Source organism: Amblyraja radiata, chromosome 20, assembly GCF_010909765.2.
Source record: "Amblyraja radiata isolate CabotCenter1 chromosome 20, sAmbRad1.1.pri, whole genome shotgun sequence".
Lineage (NCBI taxonomy): Eukaryota > Metazoa > Chordata > Chondrichthyes > Rajiformes > Rajidae > Amblyraja > Amblyraja radiata.
Genome location: NC_045975.1, coordinates 30,871,578 through 30,887,440, shown reverse-complemented (window position 1 = coordinate 30,887,440; position 15,863 = coordinate 30,871,578). Strand labels below are relative to the sequence as shown.

The 15,863-nt window shown below is 42.4% G+C and overlaps 1 protein-coding gene across 2 annotated transcripts in view; it reads left to right on the top strand.

Annotated features, from left to right (window-relative positions):
* b4galnt4 (beta-1,4-N-acetyl-galactosaminyltransferase 4) overlaps window positions 1-15,863 on the top strand; it is a 603,648-nt gene that overhangs the window by 451,349 nt on the left and 136,436 nt on the right. The gene's annotated exons all lie outside the window — the stretch shown is intronic.

Genomic DNA, 15,863 nt, shown 5'->3' with positions numbered 1-15,863 from the left:
ATAGTTTCATCTCAAGCAAACTTATGACACCAGGCTGAAATTAGTTCCCCAGCTTTTAGAGAAGATTGAAGTATATGGATACCTGCAAAGCGCTCAAATGAAATACCTGGATCATTGGGTAGAGAAGAATGATCAACTTCCCACAATGGAAAGGGCCGATACCATCAATAATGCATACACCAAGAACATCCAGTAGCTCACTTCCCGATGTTATTTTTATTTATTCTTTTTCTTCATCTGGATATCATTGCCTAAGGCGACATTCATTGTCCAACCATGATTGGCCATCATGTTAGTGTGGAGAATGCTTGTACTGTACACTATGATATTTCAGAAAAGATCAAACCAGCATATGATGCATCTTCATGCAACGTTGCAGCAGCGATCTCTGCTGGACTAATGCGTACGGGTGACCTACTGCATTCACATCTCTCGCCCTCTGTATTAGTGAATGTTACTGGGCAGCGCAATGGCGCAGCGGTATAGTTGCTGCCTTGCAGCACCAGGGACCTGGACTCGCTCCTGACTACAGATGCTGTCTGAATGGAGTTTACATGTTCTCCCGTGACCACATGTGCTCGGGTTTCCTCCCACACTCCAAAGATGTGCAGGTTTGTAGGTTAATTGGCTTCTGTAAATGGTCCCTGGTAGTGTTTGGTGATCGTTGGTCGGAGCAGACTCAGTGGGCCAACGTGCCTGTTTCCACACTGTATTTCCTAACTATACTGAACAATACTCAAAAGCAAAATGTCCACCTTGAGTTTTGAGGTTAGAAAGTTCCACAAACAAGTCCTTCAGTTGTAGGTTAACTATCATAACTGACTAGACCCTGCCGGCAGCTCTGAATCCTAAACTGACAGTTCTACATTGCCAACGCTAGGTTGAGGTTATCAATTCCAATGCAAGTTACTCCGAATCAGGGAGGAGTATTTTTATTTTCATCTTCAGATGACTTGCCCATTACTGCAACGGTATTGACAGGGAACCAAATGAAATTCTATTTTGGCCAAGGTGCATGACTGCAATGCCAAGGTTGTCAGTCTCAGATGAAGATACTCACTTGTATTTGTTTGCAAGAATGAGTTGGATGTGTTATGTGCGGAGCCTGATTAATTCTTCTTGAGAACTGCGGACCTCGGTTATTAACACCTTGATCAACACTTTGTGATATGTCTGACAGTGTCTAGCGCAGAGCCATCTTTGGTGGCCTGGGTAGGATAAAAGCAATGTCAGTACATAAACTACTGGGCAGTCAGTAATTAAAAAGCTGACATCAACTCTCTTGCATCCATGGATGTGGCCTTTTAAAATATGGCAACTATTACACATGGACTTTATAAAGTTAGAGGGGTAACAGATGTGGATTGTGATACTTAGATGTTCAATCAGTGATTACAATGAATTGAAACAAAACAATAGATATTTTGTGCAGGAAGGAACTGCTCTGGAACTGGAGTTGGAATCCCCGAGGTTGAAGGTCTAAAGAAGGGTCTCGACCCGAAACGTCGCCCATTCCTTCTCTCCAGAGATGCTGCCTGTCCCGCTGAGTTACTCCAGCATTTTGTGTCTATAATAGATATTTTGTGGTTCATTTGCCTCTTTTGAGTTCCAGAACAAAGTTTGGTCAGATACAGTACGTCAGTGAAGCTGAAAGAAAACGTCAGTCGTCATTGGATCACAAAGTGGAAAATTCTTAGGTTACATCAAAATGCTCAAACAAAAATTCAACAGGCTAGTTACATGGAACATAGAACAGTGCAGCACGGGAATGGTCCCTTCAGCCCACAATGTTTGAGCTGAACATGATGCCTAGTTAAACAGGTCTCATCTGCCTGTACATGATCCATATCCCTCTATTCTCTGCACTTCCATATGTCTATCGAAAACGTTTTTAAACATCACTATCCTATCTGCCTTCACCATCACTCCTGGCAATGTGTTCCAAGTCTCCGCTATCCTCTGTGTCAAAAAATACTTACCCCACACATCTCCATTAAACTTTATCCCTTTCATCATTTCGCTATGTCCTTTAGTGTTGGACATTTCCACCCTGGGGAAAAAGACTCTGACTGTCTACCACATCTAGGCTTCTCATAATTTTATATACATCTATCCACTCCCCTCAACCCCTGATGTTCCAGAGAAAACAATCCAAGTCTATCCAACCTCTCCCTGTAACTGCAACCCTCTATTCCTGGGGTAAAACAGTTGTCCCATCAAGAGAGGCTAAACAGGTTGGGTCTGTTCTTTGGAGTTGAGAAGAATTGAAGGAAACATAGAATATCCTCAGAGGGGATGAAGGGTAGATACTGTGATGCTTTCTTGGGGGGAGAGTCTCAAATGAGAAGGCATAGCTTCAAGATAATGGACTGGTTATTTAGAATGGAGGTACATAAGTATTTCTTCTCTGAGGGTGGTGAATCTCTGGCTCTCTGCTAAGCAATAGGTTGAAGTGTTTATTGTGATTCGTTTTTTAAAATAAATCTGTACACCTTACAGATATTTGGGATGAAGTTTGCCAGTGATTAGGTTCCTGCATGTTGTTCACATCCTCTTATATGTGGCTTTGGTGACTATATCTAGCATATTATCTACATTTTTATCTCCTTGCCTGAAATAGACATACTCAATGCAGGGGAAGTGCAGGGTGTTTTCACCAAATTGGTTCCTGTTTAAGTAGGCTATGCCTCAATTCTCCTGTGAGTTTATAAGCGTGAGAGATTAACTTATTTTTTTTAAGAGGGCTTAACAAGGTAGATTGTGAGGAAATGCAAGAGTTCAAGCTCTCAGAGCAGAATTAGGTCATTTGGCCCATCAAGTCTACGCCGCTATTCAATCATGGCTGATCTATATTTCCCTCTCAATCCCTTTCTCCTGCCTTCTCCTCACAACCCCTGACACCCTTACTCAACAGGAATCTGTCAATGTACACCTAAAAAAATATCCATTGACGTCCTCCACAGCCATCTGTGGCAATGAATTCCACAGATTCAGACCCTCAGACTAAAGATGATCCTCCTCATCTCCTATCTAAATTGTAGTCCTTTTATTCTGAGGCTATGGCCTCTTGTCCTAGACTCTCCCGCTAGTCGAAACAACCTTTACACATTCACTCTATCTCTCTCTCCCCCTATCTCTCTCTCTCTCCCACTATCTCTCTCTCCCCCACTATCTCTCTCTCTCTCTCTCCCACTATCTCTCTCTCTCTCACACTATCTCTCTCTCTCTCTCTCCCACTATCTCTCTCTCTCCCACTCTCGCTCTCTCTCCCCCACTATCTCTCTCTCGCTCCCACTATCTCTCTCTCTCCCCACTATCTCGCTCTCTCCCCTATCTCTCTCTCTCCCCCTATCTCTCTCTCTCTCTCCCCCTATCTCTCTCTATCCCCCTATCTCTCTCTCTCTCCCCCTATCTCTCTCTCTCTCCCCCCTATCTCTCTCTCTCTCTCCCCTATCTCTCTCTCTCTCCCCTATCTCTCTCTCTCTATCCCCCTATCTCGCTCTCTCCCCCTATCTCGCTCTCTCCCCCTGTCTCGCTCTCTCCCCCTATCTCGCTCTCTCCCCCTGTCTCGCTCTCTCCCCCTATCTCGCTCTCTCCCCCTGTCTCGCTCTCTCCCCCTATCTCTCTCTCTCTCCCTATCTCCCTATCTCTCTCTCTCTCTCTCCCCCTATCTCTCTCCCCTATCTCGCTCTCTCCCCCTATCTCGCTCTCTCCCCCTATCTCGCTCTCTCCCCTATCTCTCTCTCTCTCTCCCTCTCCCCTATCTCTCTCTCTCTCCCCCTATCTCTCTCTCTCTCCCCCTATCTCTCTCTCTCTCCCCCTATCTCTCTCTCTCTCCCTCTCCCCTATCTCTCTCTCTCTCCCTCTCTATCTCTCCCCTCTCTCCCCCTATCTCTCTCTCTCTCCCCCTATCTCTCTCTCTCTCCCCTATCTCTCTCTCTCCCCCTCTCTCTCTCTCTCTCTCTCGGTGCCCCTCTCTCTCTCTCTCGGTCCCCCTCTCTCTCTCTCTCTCCCCCTATCTCTCTCTCTCTCCCCTCTCTCTCTCTCTCTCTCTCTCTCTCTACCCCCCTAACTCTCTCCCCCCTCTCTCCCCCCTCTCTCTCCCCCTCTCTTCCTGCCCTCTCTCTCAACTCCCCCTCCGTCTATCCCCCCCCCCCTCCCCCCCACCCTCTTTCTTCTCTAGACACACCTGCGAGTTGGGGGCTATGCGTTCGTGGATAGGGCGGGGCATGGGGTAAAAGGAGCCAATTAATAATATTAATATAATATCAAGGGGGGTGGTTAGTGTGTGTGTGACGCCGCAGGCTGCCTCCATGGTTGACATTAGACTGTGACGATAGAACGATATTCAAATTGATTTGCACATATATTAGTAAGTGTACATATGGACAATGGATTAGCACCCATTTATCCCTGAAGCAATAAACCTGCTGTGAAATGACTGAACTTGCACCATTGTGAACATACACCTGGTGTGTAATAGCTGGCAAACATTACAGAAAACACACTGAGATACAATAGTAACAATATGTTAAAGTTTTTTTCTTGACCAATGCAATTAAGGAACACTTGTAAAATATGAAGCCATCCATATTCAGTGTTAATTATGTTTCTCAAGCCTTGTCCACCTGTTTCCCAGTTGAGAGTCATTACCTATGTTTTCAAAGGTGATGCGATAAAATAAATTAAAATTAAAAATGAAACTTGTGTTAATTAACACACGACGAATTGGCACTGAGCACACCACTGATTTTGCATTAGGGCTCTGAGTCTAAGCATCTTATTTAAATGTACAAGAAAATTTGTTTTGCTATTTGATATGAAAAATAATACCTTAATGCTCGCAAATGAAATTGAAGACAATCAATATTCCATAGCCCACTCTTCCGGCGAACTAAGTAGATGCAAAATGTCTAGTATTTAATTGAATTTCAAGAAACTACAACCTCATAGTAATTAATATTTACACTGAGGTCACTAATTTAAGATGCCTGAATTTCCTATGGTGAGTCACATTTGAAGTTCACAATGCAATTAACTGGTCCCCACTGTTTGAATTACATGATGGACTTCACACAAAAACTCTCTCCAAGAACATTTAATCACATCTTAATTTTTTTTAGATTCCATCTGCATTTTCTATTTCAAGTCAAATTGCTATGACTACGCCAATTAAATTTATATTATAAATCAAGCAAACCAGAGGGTTGAAAGATGAGTTTGTACCAAATCTAATAACTATGAGCTAGATTTTCCAATCTCATTAGTCAGTGCCAATTTATTATGCCAATTTATTAAGCCAATAGATTCTATTTTGGTACATTAGTGTTTACAGTCATAACACAATGACAATTAAAATAATGGATTTAAAAACCCCAAATTAATCAGTAATGGTGCATGAAGTACACAAGACTGATCAGCTGCAAAGATATTACAGAACGTCTCCTGCATTTAAAATGTATTTAAACGGGCTGGAAAGTTATTGCACCTAATCGCCATGTGGAGAAAGGCAGCAATTTTCTAAAGGACGTGAGATGTCATGTTGGCTAGCATTTAAAATCCCAGGCCTTCCACATTAACGTTGAAGTGTGATCTCCTGTCTTGCCGCCAGCCCCTGGAAGCGGTATTTTCTGATGGGAACATCTACTGCCTGAGGAGTGGGATACTTATGGTCGAGGCTGTATGACAGGAAGGAACAGTATCATTAAAGATGAGAGGAATCGGGACTATCCCTGAAGATTCCAGACCTGCTAGTCCCAATCACAGCTCACTTAAATAAGGAGTGCAAACTCTCCCTCGATTTATGGTTAACTCATCACGAGGGTGAGGGAACATGCTGCATCTTAGCTGATGGATACAAGCGGCCAGAGCTAGCTAATATCTGCCACCAAAGTTCATGGTCACCTTTCTTGATCCACTGGTTGGTTGATTAAAATAAACAGACCCTTCGGCCCACCGATTCCATGTCGACCATCGATCACTGGTTCACACTAGTTCTATGTTATCCCATTCTCACATCCACTTTCTACACACTAGGGGCAATTTACAGAGGCTAATTCACCTTCAAACCAGCACATCTTTGGGATGTGAAAGGAAACCGGGGAGGGGGGCTCCACCCGGTCACATCGGGAACATGCAAACTCCACACCAACAGCACCCGAGGTCAGAATCGTACCTAGCATTCTTGTGCTGTGAGGCAGCAGTTCTACCAGCAGCACGATTTTGTGCCCATTGCTGTCCCAATCCAAAATATCAATGCCCTCTGTCATTGTGTGATGAAATGCCTTTATTTACAATGGTCAGAGGAACATAGTGGAAAATAAAATGTCCTGAGATTCTGAAACATTCAAAAACATTCTAAAACTAGCAAAACGATCAGTGAAACAACTAAGAATATTTTAATAAATATTTAAAAATGAAGGGCAATGTGGACAGACACAAATTTTTTTTAAAGGATTTTGCCAAAATCAGTTAATTAAAAAATGATAACTATCTATACTTGCCCTTCCTGCAGCCACTTTTCTTTATTGAGACAGCAATTTTGTCAGATCAAGTTGAGTCTGTTCTCATGTACACCAGTACAGTTGGGTACAGGTACAATGAAAAATCTTGCTCGCAGCAATATCTCAGGCACGTAGACTTATTGCACAAACATATATTACACTTAGAATTTTGCAAAACAGTATAAAGAAAAAAAAATAAGACATCATTGCAAAACACAATGAGAAAAAAATGTCGGTGTTTGTGTATGAGGTGGTCGGTAGTATTCTATTGTTGGTAGAATTGGGGTTGGTTCAAGAAGCAGAAAGTTATGGGAAATTAGCGGTTTCTGAACTGTAGCAAGCCCAGTAAAATGAATGGAATCAGGGAGGTGATCTTGTTCTGGCAGCATGGAGAGAACTTGCTTATTTGTGTTCTTGCCTTTCAAAGCTAGAATCGGGATAGAACTTGGTCAGCATGGAAACAGGCCCATTGGCCCAACTCATCCATGCTAACCAAGATGCCTAATCCCAAGTGCCTGCACTTGGCCCACCCACCCGATTGATCCACTGTTAGAGATTAGGTCGAAACAGGCAGGGATCAATGTGCAGGTTGTCTGTATTACTGCATGGGGAATTGCAGCAAGTTTGTGCTCAAATGGACTCCATGGGGAAGTCGAGAATTAATTTTGGAAAACCGCAGTTTTACAGAATCTTTTTTTTTTTTTTGGGTGTCCTGAGCACTTACAGAGGAAGATGCTGACAAATGAGCACTGAATTGTCCAGGGAAATACAAAGGTGTTTTTTAAAAATGGGTGGCACAGTGGCACAGTGGTCGAGTTGCTTCCTCACAGCACCAGAAATCCTGGCTACTGCTGTCTGTACAGAGCTCGTACGTTCTCCCTGTGACCACGTGGGTTTTCTCCGGGTGCTCCAGTTTCCTCCCACATTCCAAGGACGTGCAGATTTGTAGGTTAATTGGCTTCTGTAAATTTCCCTAATGTGTAGGATAGGACTAGTATACGGGGATAGAACTAGTATACGGGGTGATTGCTGGTCAGTGCGGACCCAGTGGGTGAAGGGATATAAACTCCGTGGAAATAAATTAAACCACTAAAAGTAAACTAAACTAATTGGCAACATTCAAGAAAATGCTTGATCTGCCAAACATGTACGCAGTACCTTTATATATTTTGCATGTATAAAATAATTATCTTTTTTCAGGTTCAAACTGAGTCCTCAAGATGTGGCAGGGTGGTATCATTGTAGTTGGTAATTAGAGGGAAGGTTCTCTCTCCTGGTCTCTGAAAATGTAGTTGTCTCACTCAAAATTGCCTACCAAAAGGTCTGGTTCCTGTCATAGTTGTGCAGGATCTAGTTACTGGATGATTAGTGATCTTGAATAACACTAAGGTTGTGCATGAACGATAATAGAATCATAAAGTAGCTGCAGGTAAAATTCACTACATTTCTATCAGGAAAGGCATGTTATAGCTATGCAAAAAAGTATTTGGAAATTATTGAAGAACCATTTTCGCAAGAACAAGGAGAGCACTGGAGAAAGCTTTTCAAAATTCTCACAGCTTTCAAGAGATTAAAAGCAGTTTACGAGGATGTTGGCATGACTGTTCCTCGGAGAGCAGGATGAAGGGTAATCTTATACAGTGTACAAAATCGTGATCGGGTAAACGCAGAGTCTCTTGCCCAAAGTAGAGGAATCAAGAGGACATAGGTTTAAGGTGAGGGGGGGAAACATTTAATAGGAACCTGAGGGGTGACTTTTTTGACACAAAGTGTGGTGGTTATATGGAACGAGTTGCCGAAGGAAGTAGTTGAGGCAGGTACTATCACAATGTTTAAGAAACTTTTAGTCAGGTACATGGATAGGATGGATGTAGAAGGATATGGTCCAAACAGAGATAGGTGGGACTAGTGTACACTAGATGGGACATGTGTAGGAAGGAACTGCAGATGCTGATTGAAATCGAAGATTCGCACAAAATGCCTTAATTACTCAGCGGGACAGGCAGCATCTCCGGAGAGAAGGAATAGGTGACGTTTCGGGTCGAGAACCTTCTTCAAACTGAGTTTCAGGGGAGGGGGAGATACAGAGATAAGGAAGTGTACGGTGTGAGAACGAGACATCAAAGGGGGTGGAGATCAAGGAAAATGTAGAATAGATCATTGTTAGCTGGGAGAAGGTGACAACAAAGCAAACAGATAAAATGTAATCGGGGACAGTCAGACTGGTCGGAAAACTGGAAAGGGGGAGGGATGGAGATAGAGGTAAACGAAGGGTTACTTGGAGTTAGAGAAGTAATATTCATATCACTGGGATGTAAACTGCCCAAGCGAAATATGAGGTGCTGCTACTTCAATTTGTGCTGGGCCTCACTATGTCAATGGAGGAGGCCCAGGACAGAAAGGTCTGTGTGAGAATGGAAGGGAGAGTTAAAGTTTTTAACAACCGGGAGATCAGGTATGTTTAGGCGGACTGGGCGGAGGTCTTCAGCGAAATGATCACCGAGCCTGCGCTTGATCTCACCGATATATAGGAGTCCACACCTGGAACAGCAGATGAGTTTGGAGGAGGTGCAAGTGAACCTCTGCCACACCTGAAAAGACTGGTGAGGTCCTTGGAGGGAGTCAATGGAGGAGGTACAGGAACATGTGTTGCATCTTCTGCGGTTGCATGGGAATGTACCTGGGGAGGGGTTGGTTGGGAAAGGACAAGTTAACCAGGGAGTTGCAGAGGGAACAGTCTCTGCGGTGGAGATGGGAAGATGTGACTAGTGGTGGAATCCCGGTGGAGGTGGCGAAAATGTCGGAGGATTATGTACTGTATGCAACGGCTGATGGGGTGAAATGTGAGGACTAGGGGGACTGTCCCAGTTGCGACTGGGGGGGAGGGGGAGCAAGAGCAGAGTTGCGGGATATCGAGGAGACCCTAACGAGCTGTGGGAGTCAGTAGATTCATGTAGATGTCAGTCGATAGTCTATCTCCTGTGATGGAAACGGTGAGATCAAGAAACGGTTGGGAGATATCAGAGATGGTTGGTCAGTGGGGCAAGTTGGACCCATGGGCTAGTTTCCACGTGGTATGACTCTATAAATAATGATAAGATCATTGAATTCACACCAAATGTTTACGTTTAAAAAGTGATTAAAAAAATTGTTTAGATTAGATTCTTAAAATGGAGCCGTCTGAAGGATAGATTAATTGGGCTTGTCTGCATCCTATATTCTTTGTTCTTCACAGCTGCTAATGAATAATAATGACAGGTGGCACATTTATCACATAATTGGATACAGTTTAATAACTGAAAATGAAACAGTTATTGGGCATATAGCAGGAATAATCACCAACCGAAACTGAATCCTATTCCAATAAAATATAATTGGAGTTAATAGGACACAACAGCACGGTGATTGTGTCTTGTTCTTTTGTAATATTTCTATCCAGTTATGAACTGTTCAGCTGAAGGAGATCATCACAATCAATGACCCAAAGTAATATTTAGACTGATGAATTAATAAAAAGGTCCAGATTGCTATGATAATATCCCCCCACCTCCCTCTCATCTCATCGTCTTGTGTTTTAGTTGAATGCCTTTGAAGAATTGTCAAACACCCAGACTGAGTTGCTCACAAAGTTACAGAACTTAAAACAGCTGAACATCAATGCAAGAAGTGTGAATGTTTCATTCAGGAGAATTATAAATGTGAAAAATGTATCTGCTTCATCTGATAGCCTGTAATTCTAAACGATATTGGTGATATCCTCCAAACTATGCCGTGTTGCCGCAGATCTAGGATGACAGGGTGGCACTGCTTGTAAAACTGCTGTCTCTCCACTCCAGCAGCCAGATACAAAATCTAATCTCTATGTGGAGTTTGCATGGCCATGTGAGTTCCCTCTGGGTGCGCCAGCTTTCCTCCCATTTTATATGAATTGGCTATTGTATGTTCGTCTTAGTGGGTAGGTAAGTGTTAGAAGATAGGCACAAAATGCTGGAGCATGTCACCGGGTCAGGCAGCAGGTTGCCAGCACAAATCCTCTTCTTATTTCACAAAGTGTTCTCTGACTTTCAAATCTACGATTACAGCATAGGTTGTATTGAGTAAGGGTGGGTGCCTGGCTGCGGTGGTGGAGGCAGATATACAGTAGTTAGACACAAAATGCTGGAGCAAAACAGCGGATCAGGCAGCATCTCTGGAGAAAAGGAATATTTGAAGATTCTGGTCAGAACCCTTTTTCAGACTTAAAGTAGGGGGGGGGGGGGGGGGGGGGGGGGGGGGTGCATCTGGAGGTAGGAAAATGCCAGAACAAATGAGGGCTGGCAATAAATGGTAGAATCTGAATTGATGGGAAGGTGGGAAAGATGTAATAGGGTTGGTGTAAAATTAATGGAAATAGGTACTTGATTATCAGCAAGGACTATGGGGAATTTCATTTTGAAGAACTAGATAAATTGCACATTCAAATATTATTTCAGCAATGGTGATCATAAAACCACTGGAGTCTAGTGAATAGTTTTTTTACAGTCTACTGATGCCCCTTCAGAGAAAGGAATCTCACTTTCCTTGCATGAGGGCCAGTTGCCATGCTGTATGACACCATTACTCCCTTAGATTGACACAAAATGCAGGAGTGACTCAGGCAGCATCTCTTGATAGAAGGAATCGGTTACGTTTCAGGTCGAGACCCTTCTTCAGTCCATTACTGCCTTAATGTGTTTGCCTTTCAGAAATCCCTATCAAAAATGCCTTCTCTTTCAAAGTGAATGTTGTCAATGCAAGCTGCCTCTCATTACCGCATCTTTGTTATCGTATCCGCCCATTGCCAATCCCATCAGACTTTAGAGAAGCTGCAGAAGGGCTTGGCGAGCCGGCAAAGAAGTGGAAAATGTAATAGAGTGTAGCAAAGTGTACAGTCATGCAATGTGGTAGAGGCAATAAAGGCATAGATTATTTTCTAAATGGGGAGATTCTGAATTCAGTGTTGCTATGGGACCTGGGATTGCTGGTGCAGGATCCCCAAAAGGTGAACTTGCAGATTGAGTCAGTAGCAAAAAAGCCAAATGCAATGTCACCATTCATTTAGAAGAACTAGAATATATAAGCAAGGATGTAATGTAGTGGGTTTGTATGGTGCCGGTTAGGCCACATTTTGAATATTGTGAGCAGTTTTGGGCCCCATATCTGAGGAAGGATGTTCTGGCATTGAGGATGGCCCAGAGGAGGTTTATGAGAATGATCCCACGGATGATTGGATATGGTTAGCAGGGTTAGCATATGATCAGCGTTTGACGGCACTGGGCCTGTACTCGCTGGAGTTTAGAAAGAGGAGGTGGGATCTTATTGAAGCTTACTTGATAATGAAAGGCCAAATAGAGTGGATGTTGAGAGGATGTTTCCAGCAGTGGAATAGTAAAGAACCAGAGGACACAGCCTCATAATAAAAGGATGTACCTTTCGAATGGAGATTAGGAGGAATTTCTTTTGCCAGAGGATAGTGAATCTGTGGAATTCATTTTAATAGATGACAGTGGAGGCCAAGTCATTTGGGTATTTTTAAAGCTGAGATTGATTAGTAAGGTTCTTGATTAGTAAGGGGGTCTAATGCCTCTGTCCCACTTAGGAAACCTGAACAGAAACCTTTGGAGACTTTGCGCCCCACCCAAGGTTTCCGTGCGGTTCCCGGCGGTTGCAGGTGGTTGCCGTAGGTTGCAGGTAGTGGAAGCAGGTAGGGAGACTGACAAAAACCTCCGGGAACCGCACTGAAACCGCACGGAAACCTTGGGTGGGGTGCAAAGTCTCCAGAGGTTTCCGTTCAGGTTTCCTAAGTGGGACAGGGGCATTAGGTTACGGGGAGAAGGCAGGATAATGGGGTTGAGAAAATAAAACGATCAACCATGATTGAATGGTAGAGCAGAGTTGATGGGCCTAATTCTGTTCCTATGTCTTATGATCTTGGTGACTTAAGATCTTCCAATAGCTGCTTCCTCAGTACATTAGGAATCATTCATAAATGCTATCCTTTCTGGTGACATCCACATCCTGTGATTTTTTTCAATCAAATCATGGTATATTTGAGTGTTCAGCAGCAAGTAAGGTATTTTGAAATATTCAGTACAAATTAGCACAGGTCCTCACTAATCCCATTGTAGAATCCTCTACGCCGACACATCCTAGCAAGTACTAGGTACAACTGAAAGACAATGATATGTGTTGGTCTTTAATGCAGCCTTGTGATTAAAATTGCAATGCTAAAGCAAATCCCTTGGGAGTTTTTAAGACATAGCTATAATGCTAACTAGTTCATCAGACATTGATTCTCTTTGATCTTTGAATTCTTGAGTGATGCATTAATCCTGCCATTAAAAATTCCAAAGTGTTAGATTTCTAAACTTCCTTACTTTATCCTTCTATCACTTCTTGTGCAGTTGCTCTGTTTCCTGTTGGAATTTTCTTACATATAATTAATGAGAGTTTCTAACCTGAATTTAATGACCTTGGTCTTCTGCTGCTTGCTTGCTCTTTTGTGCAACAAAGATTTAATGTCAAAGCCGTAATTCCTTAACTATAGCTGAAAAAAACTTTTATGTTTCATTTTCTTCAAGGGTGCTGGTTAAATTTGTATTTTAGAAAACTAAATAACAAATGAGCACAAAACATCCTAAAATCTTCCAAAGCTCATCATAAATAAACAAGGAAATTATTTAGACTTTTAGGCTAGGAGATACAGCACAGAAACTGGCCCTTCGGCCCACTGAGTCCACTCCCACCAGTGATCCCCATACACTAACACCATCCTATACGTTAGGGACAATTTACAATTTCACCATAGCCAATTAAGCAACAAATCTGTACATCTTTTGAGTGTGGGAGGAAACCAGAGCACCCAGGAAAACCCACGTGGTCACAGGAAGAATGCATAACTCCGTACAGACAGCACCCGTGGTTAGTATCGAACCCGGATCTATGGCTCTCGCCACCGTACTGCCAAGCTTCAATGGAAAAATACATTTGGTCAAAAGAGGAGCTGAGAAAAGAAGGTGCAGGCGATCAAAGATTATTAGGACCAGGCAGGAAGGTGGAGTTGGGTAAAATCAGATCAGCCCAGGTCTTACGAATTAGCAGAGCAGACATAAAAGGCTGAGTGGCCTACTTCTCTTATTAAGTAGAAAATAATAACTAGGTGACATCCAAAATGTTTCACTGACAATAAAAAAAATATTGCTTTGTAGTCAGGTGGTTTCCAGAGAGTGAAACCTGGGTATCAGAAGGCACCAGATACAGTGGCAGTGTGGAGGAGAGGATGCTATGAACACCAGAGTAGGAAGTGGGGAGATTCGGGAATGCAGAGCTGTTAAGATCACAGAACAATAATGAAATGGGTGTCTATCTGAATCAGTAGGAATCAAATAAGGATAGCACAGATCACTGGTGGGGTTTCGGATTGGATAAATGTATTATGGTTACAGGGGAAGGCTATAAACAAATCTATAAACTAGGAATTGTATTGTAGGATTTGGCGGGGTATTGACATTTTCGGTCCGCTATCTACTTAATAAATAGAACATTTGCTAAGAAACCAAGCAATTCATCCCAAGATATTTACCATTCCCAATCCATTGCTCATTGCAATCCATATCCAAATATACTGCTTGCAACATCCTCAACATCGGATACGTCCCAAATCTTCAGAGCAGGGAAGGAGTAAGAGATGTTCTTTAAAAAAACGCAAGTTATAGGCTCAACAAATAATGTAAAATGCATGCGGAATATAAAATTATTGTTGTCATAGTGTCGTTGTTCATCAGAGTGCAGATTGTTTATTTCCAATCAAATAAATTTGTGTTCATAAGTTATAGGAGCAGAATTAGGCCATTTGGCCCATCAAGTCTACTCCGCTAGTCAATCATCGCTGATCTATCTTTCCCTCTCAACCCCATTCTCCTGCCTTCTCCCCATAACCTCTGACACCCGTAGTAATCAATAATCGTACCAATCTCTGCCTTAAAAAATATCCATTGACTTGGCCTCCACAGCCTTCTGTGGCAATAAATTCCACAGATTCACCAACCTCTGATTAAATACAAATATATTCTGTAATAGATTTTGGCTTATTTAGAGGCCTAATTCTCTTCAAACATAGACTAAGCACTCTTGCATTGAGAGAGAGAGTTTAGTTATAAACTACATTCAGTAGAAGCTGCATTCACCTTAATTTAAAAAAAGAACAACTCTGTGTCTGTCACTACACATTCACATTTGTCCATGGATTAGAATTACATTTGAGAAATCATTACCTGGACATGGTAACTGATGTGAAGGTGCGTTACTACCTAAGGAATAACTTCTTTTGTTTTTATCTGTCATCTGCTGTGTGTTTTTGAGTGCTATTATACAAAATGTTGAGTAGCAATTAAATGTTCCTGCTGGGGTTTGGAAAGTTATTAAATTTATTGCATATTTATTGGCTCAGCTTTAGTTGCAATCACCTGAATGCTCAACAACATCCCATCAAAATACCAAAAGATTAATAAATTTGTGTTTGACTTTGACTCAAAAGCAGAGTGAAAGTTCTCATAGCATCTGCCGAATTCCAGAAAAAAAGACAAAAAATAAAATCTGTTCTCAAGATTTTATGCTCAAGCGATTTCTACTCCAAAGAAAATTGGAATTTCTACCCTTGAAAAGAGATGACCTTATGAAATTAGTGCCCCAATTTTATTTAGTTGGAGTCCACCCACACAATGTTTAACCTTACAGATTTTTAAGATCAGCTTTGCTATTTAGTGAGCCGTTTCTATTGAAAGCTTTGTTATTGTATTTCCTCTTGTTCAATCCCAGATCGAAGGAGATCCACATCACAATTTGTGGCATCTCCAGAGTTGTTCCACAGTGATTCATCAGGCCTATCAGCTGATTGTCAGCTTGGTCTCAGAGACAGGATTTTTCGCAGCAACTCAATTTTAAAGAAAAAGCCTTGAAGAAGGTTTTATTTTAGGATAAAGATATTGCACTTAGTCATAGAGTCATTCAGCGTGGAAACAGGCCCTTCAGCCCAACCTGCTCATGCCGACTAACATGCTCTATCAACACTAGTCCCACCTGCCTGCATTTAACCAATATTCTTATTAGCCTATCGTATCCATGTACCTGCCTCAACTACCTCCTCTGGCAGCTCGTTCCATATATCTATGACCCTTTGTGTAATAAAAAGTTGTCCCTCAGGTTCCTATTGAATTTTTCCTCCCGCACCTTAAACCTCTATCATCTGGTTCTTGATTCTCTGTCTGAGAGTAATGCCCCTGTCCCACTTAGGTGATTTTTTTGGTGACTGCAGGCGACTAGGCTGTCGCCACATGGTCGCGG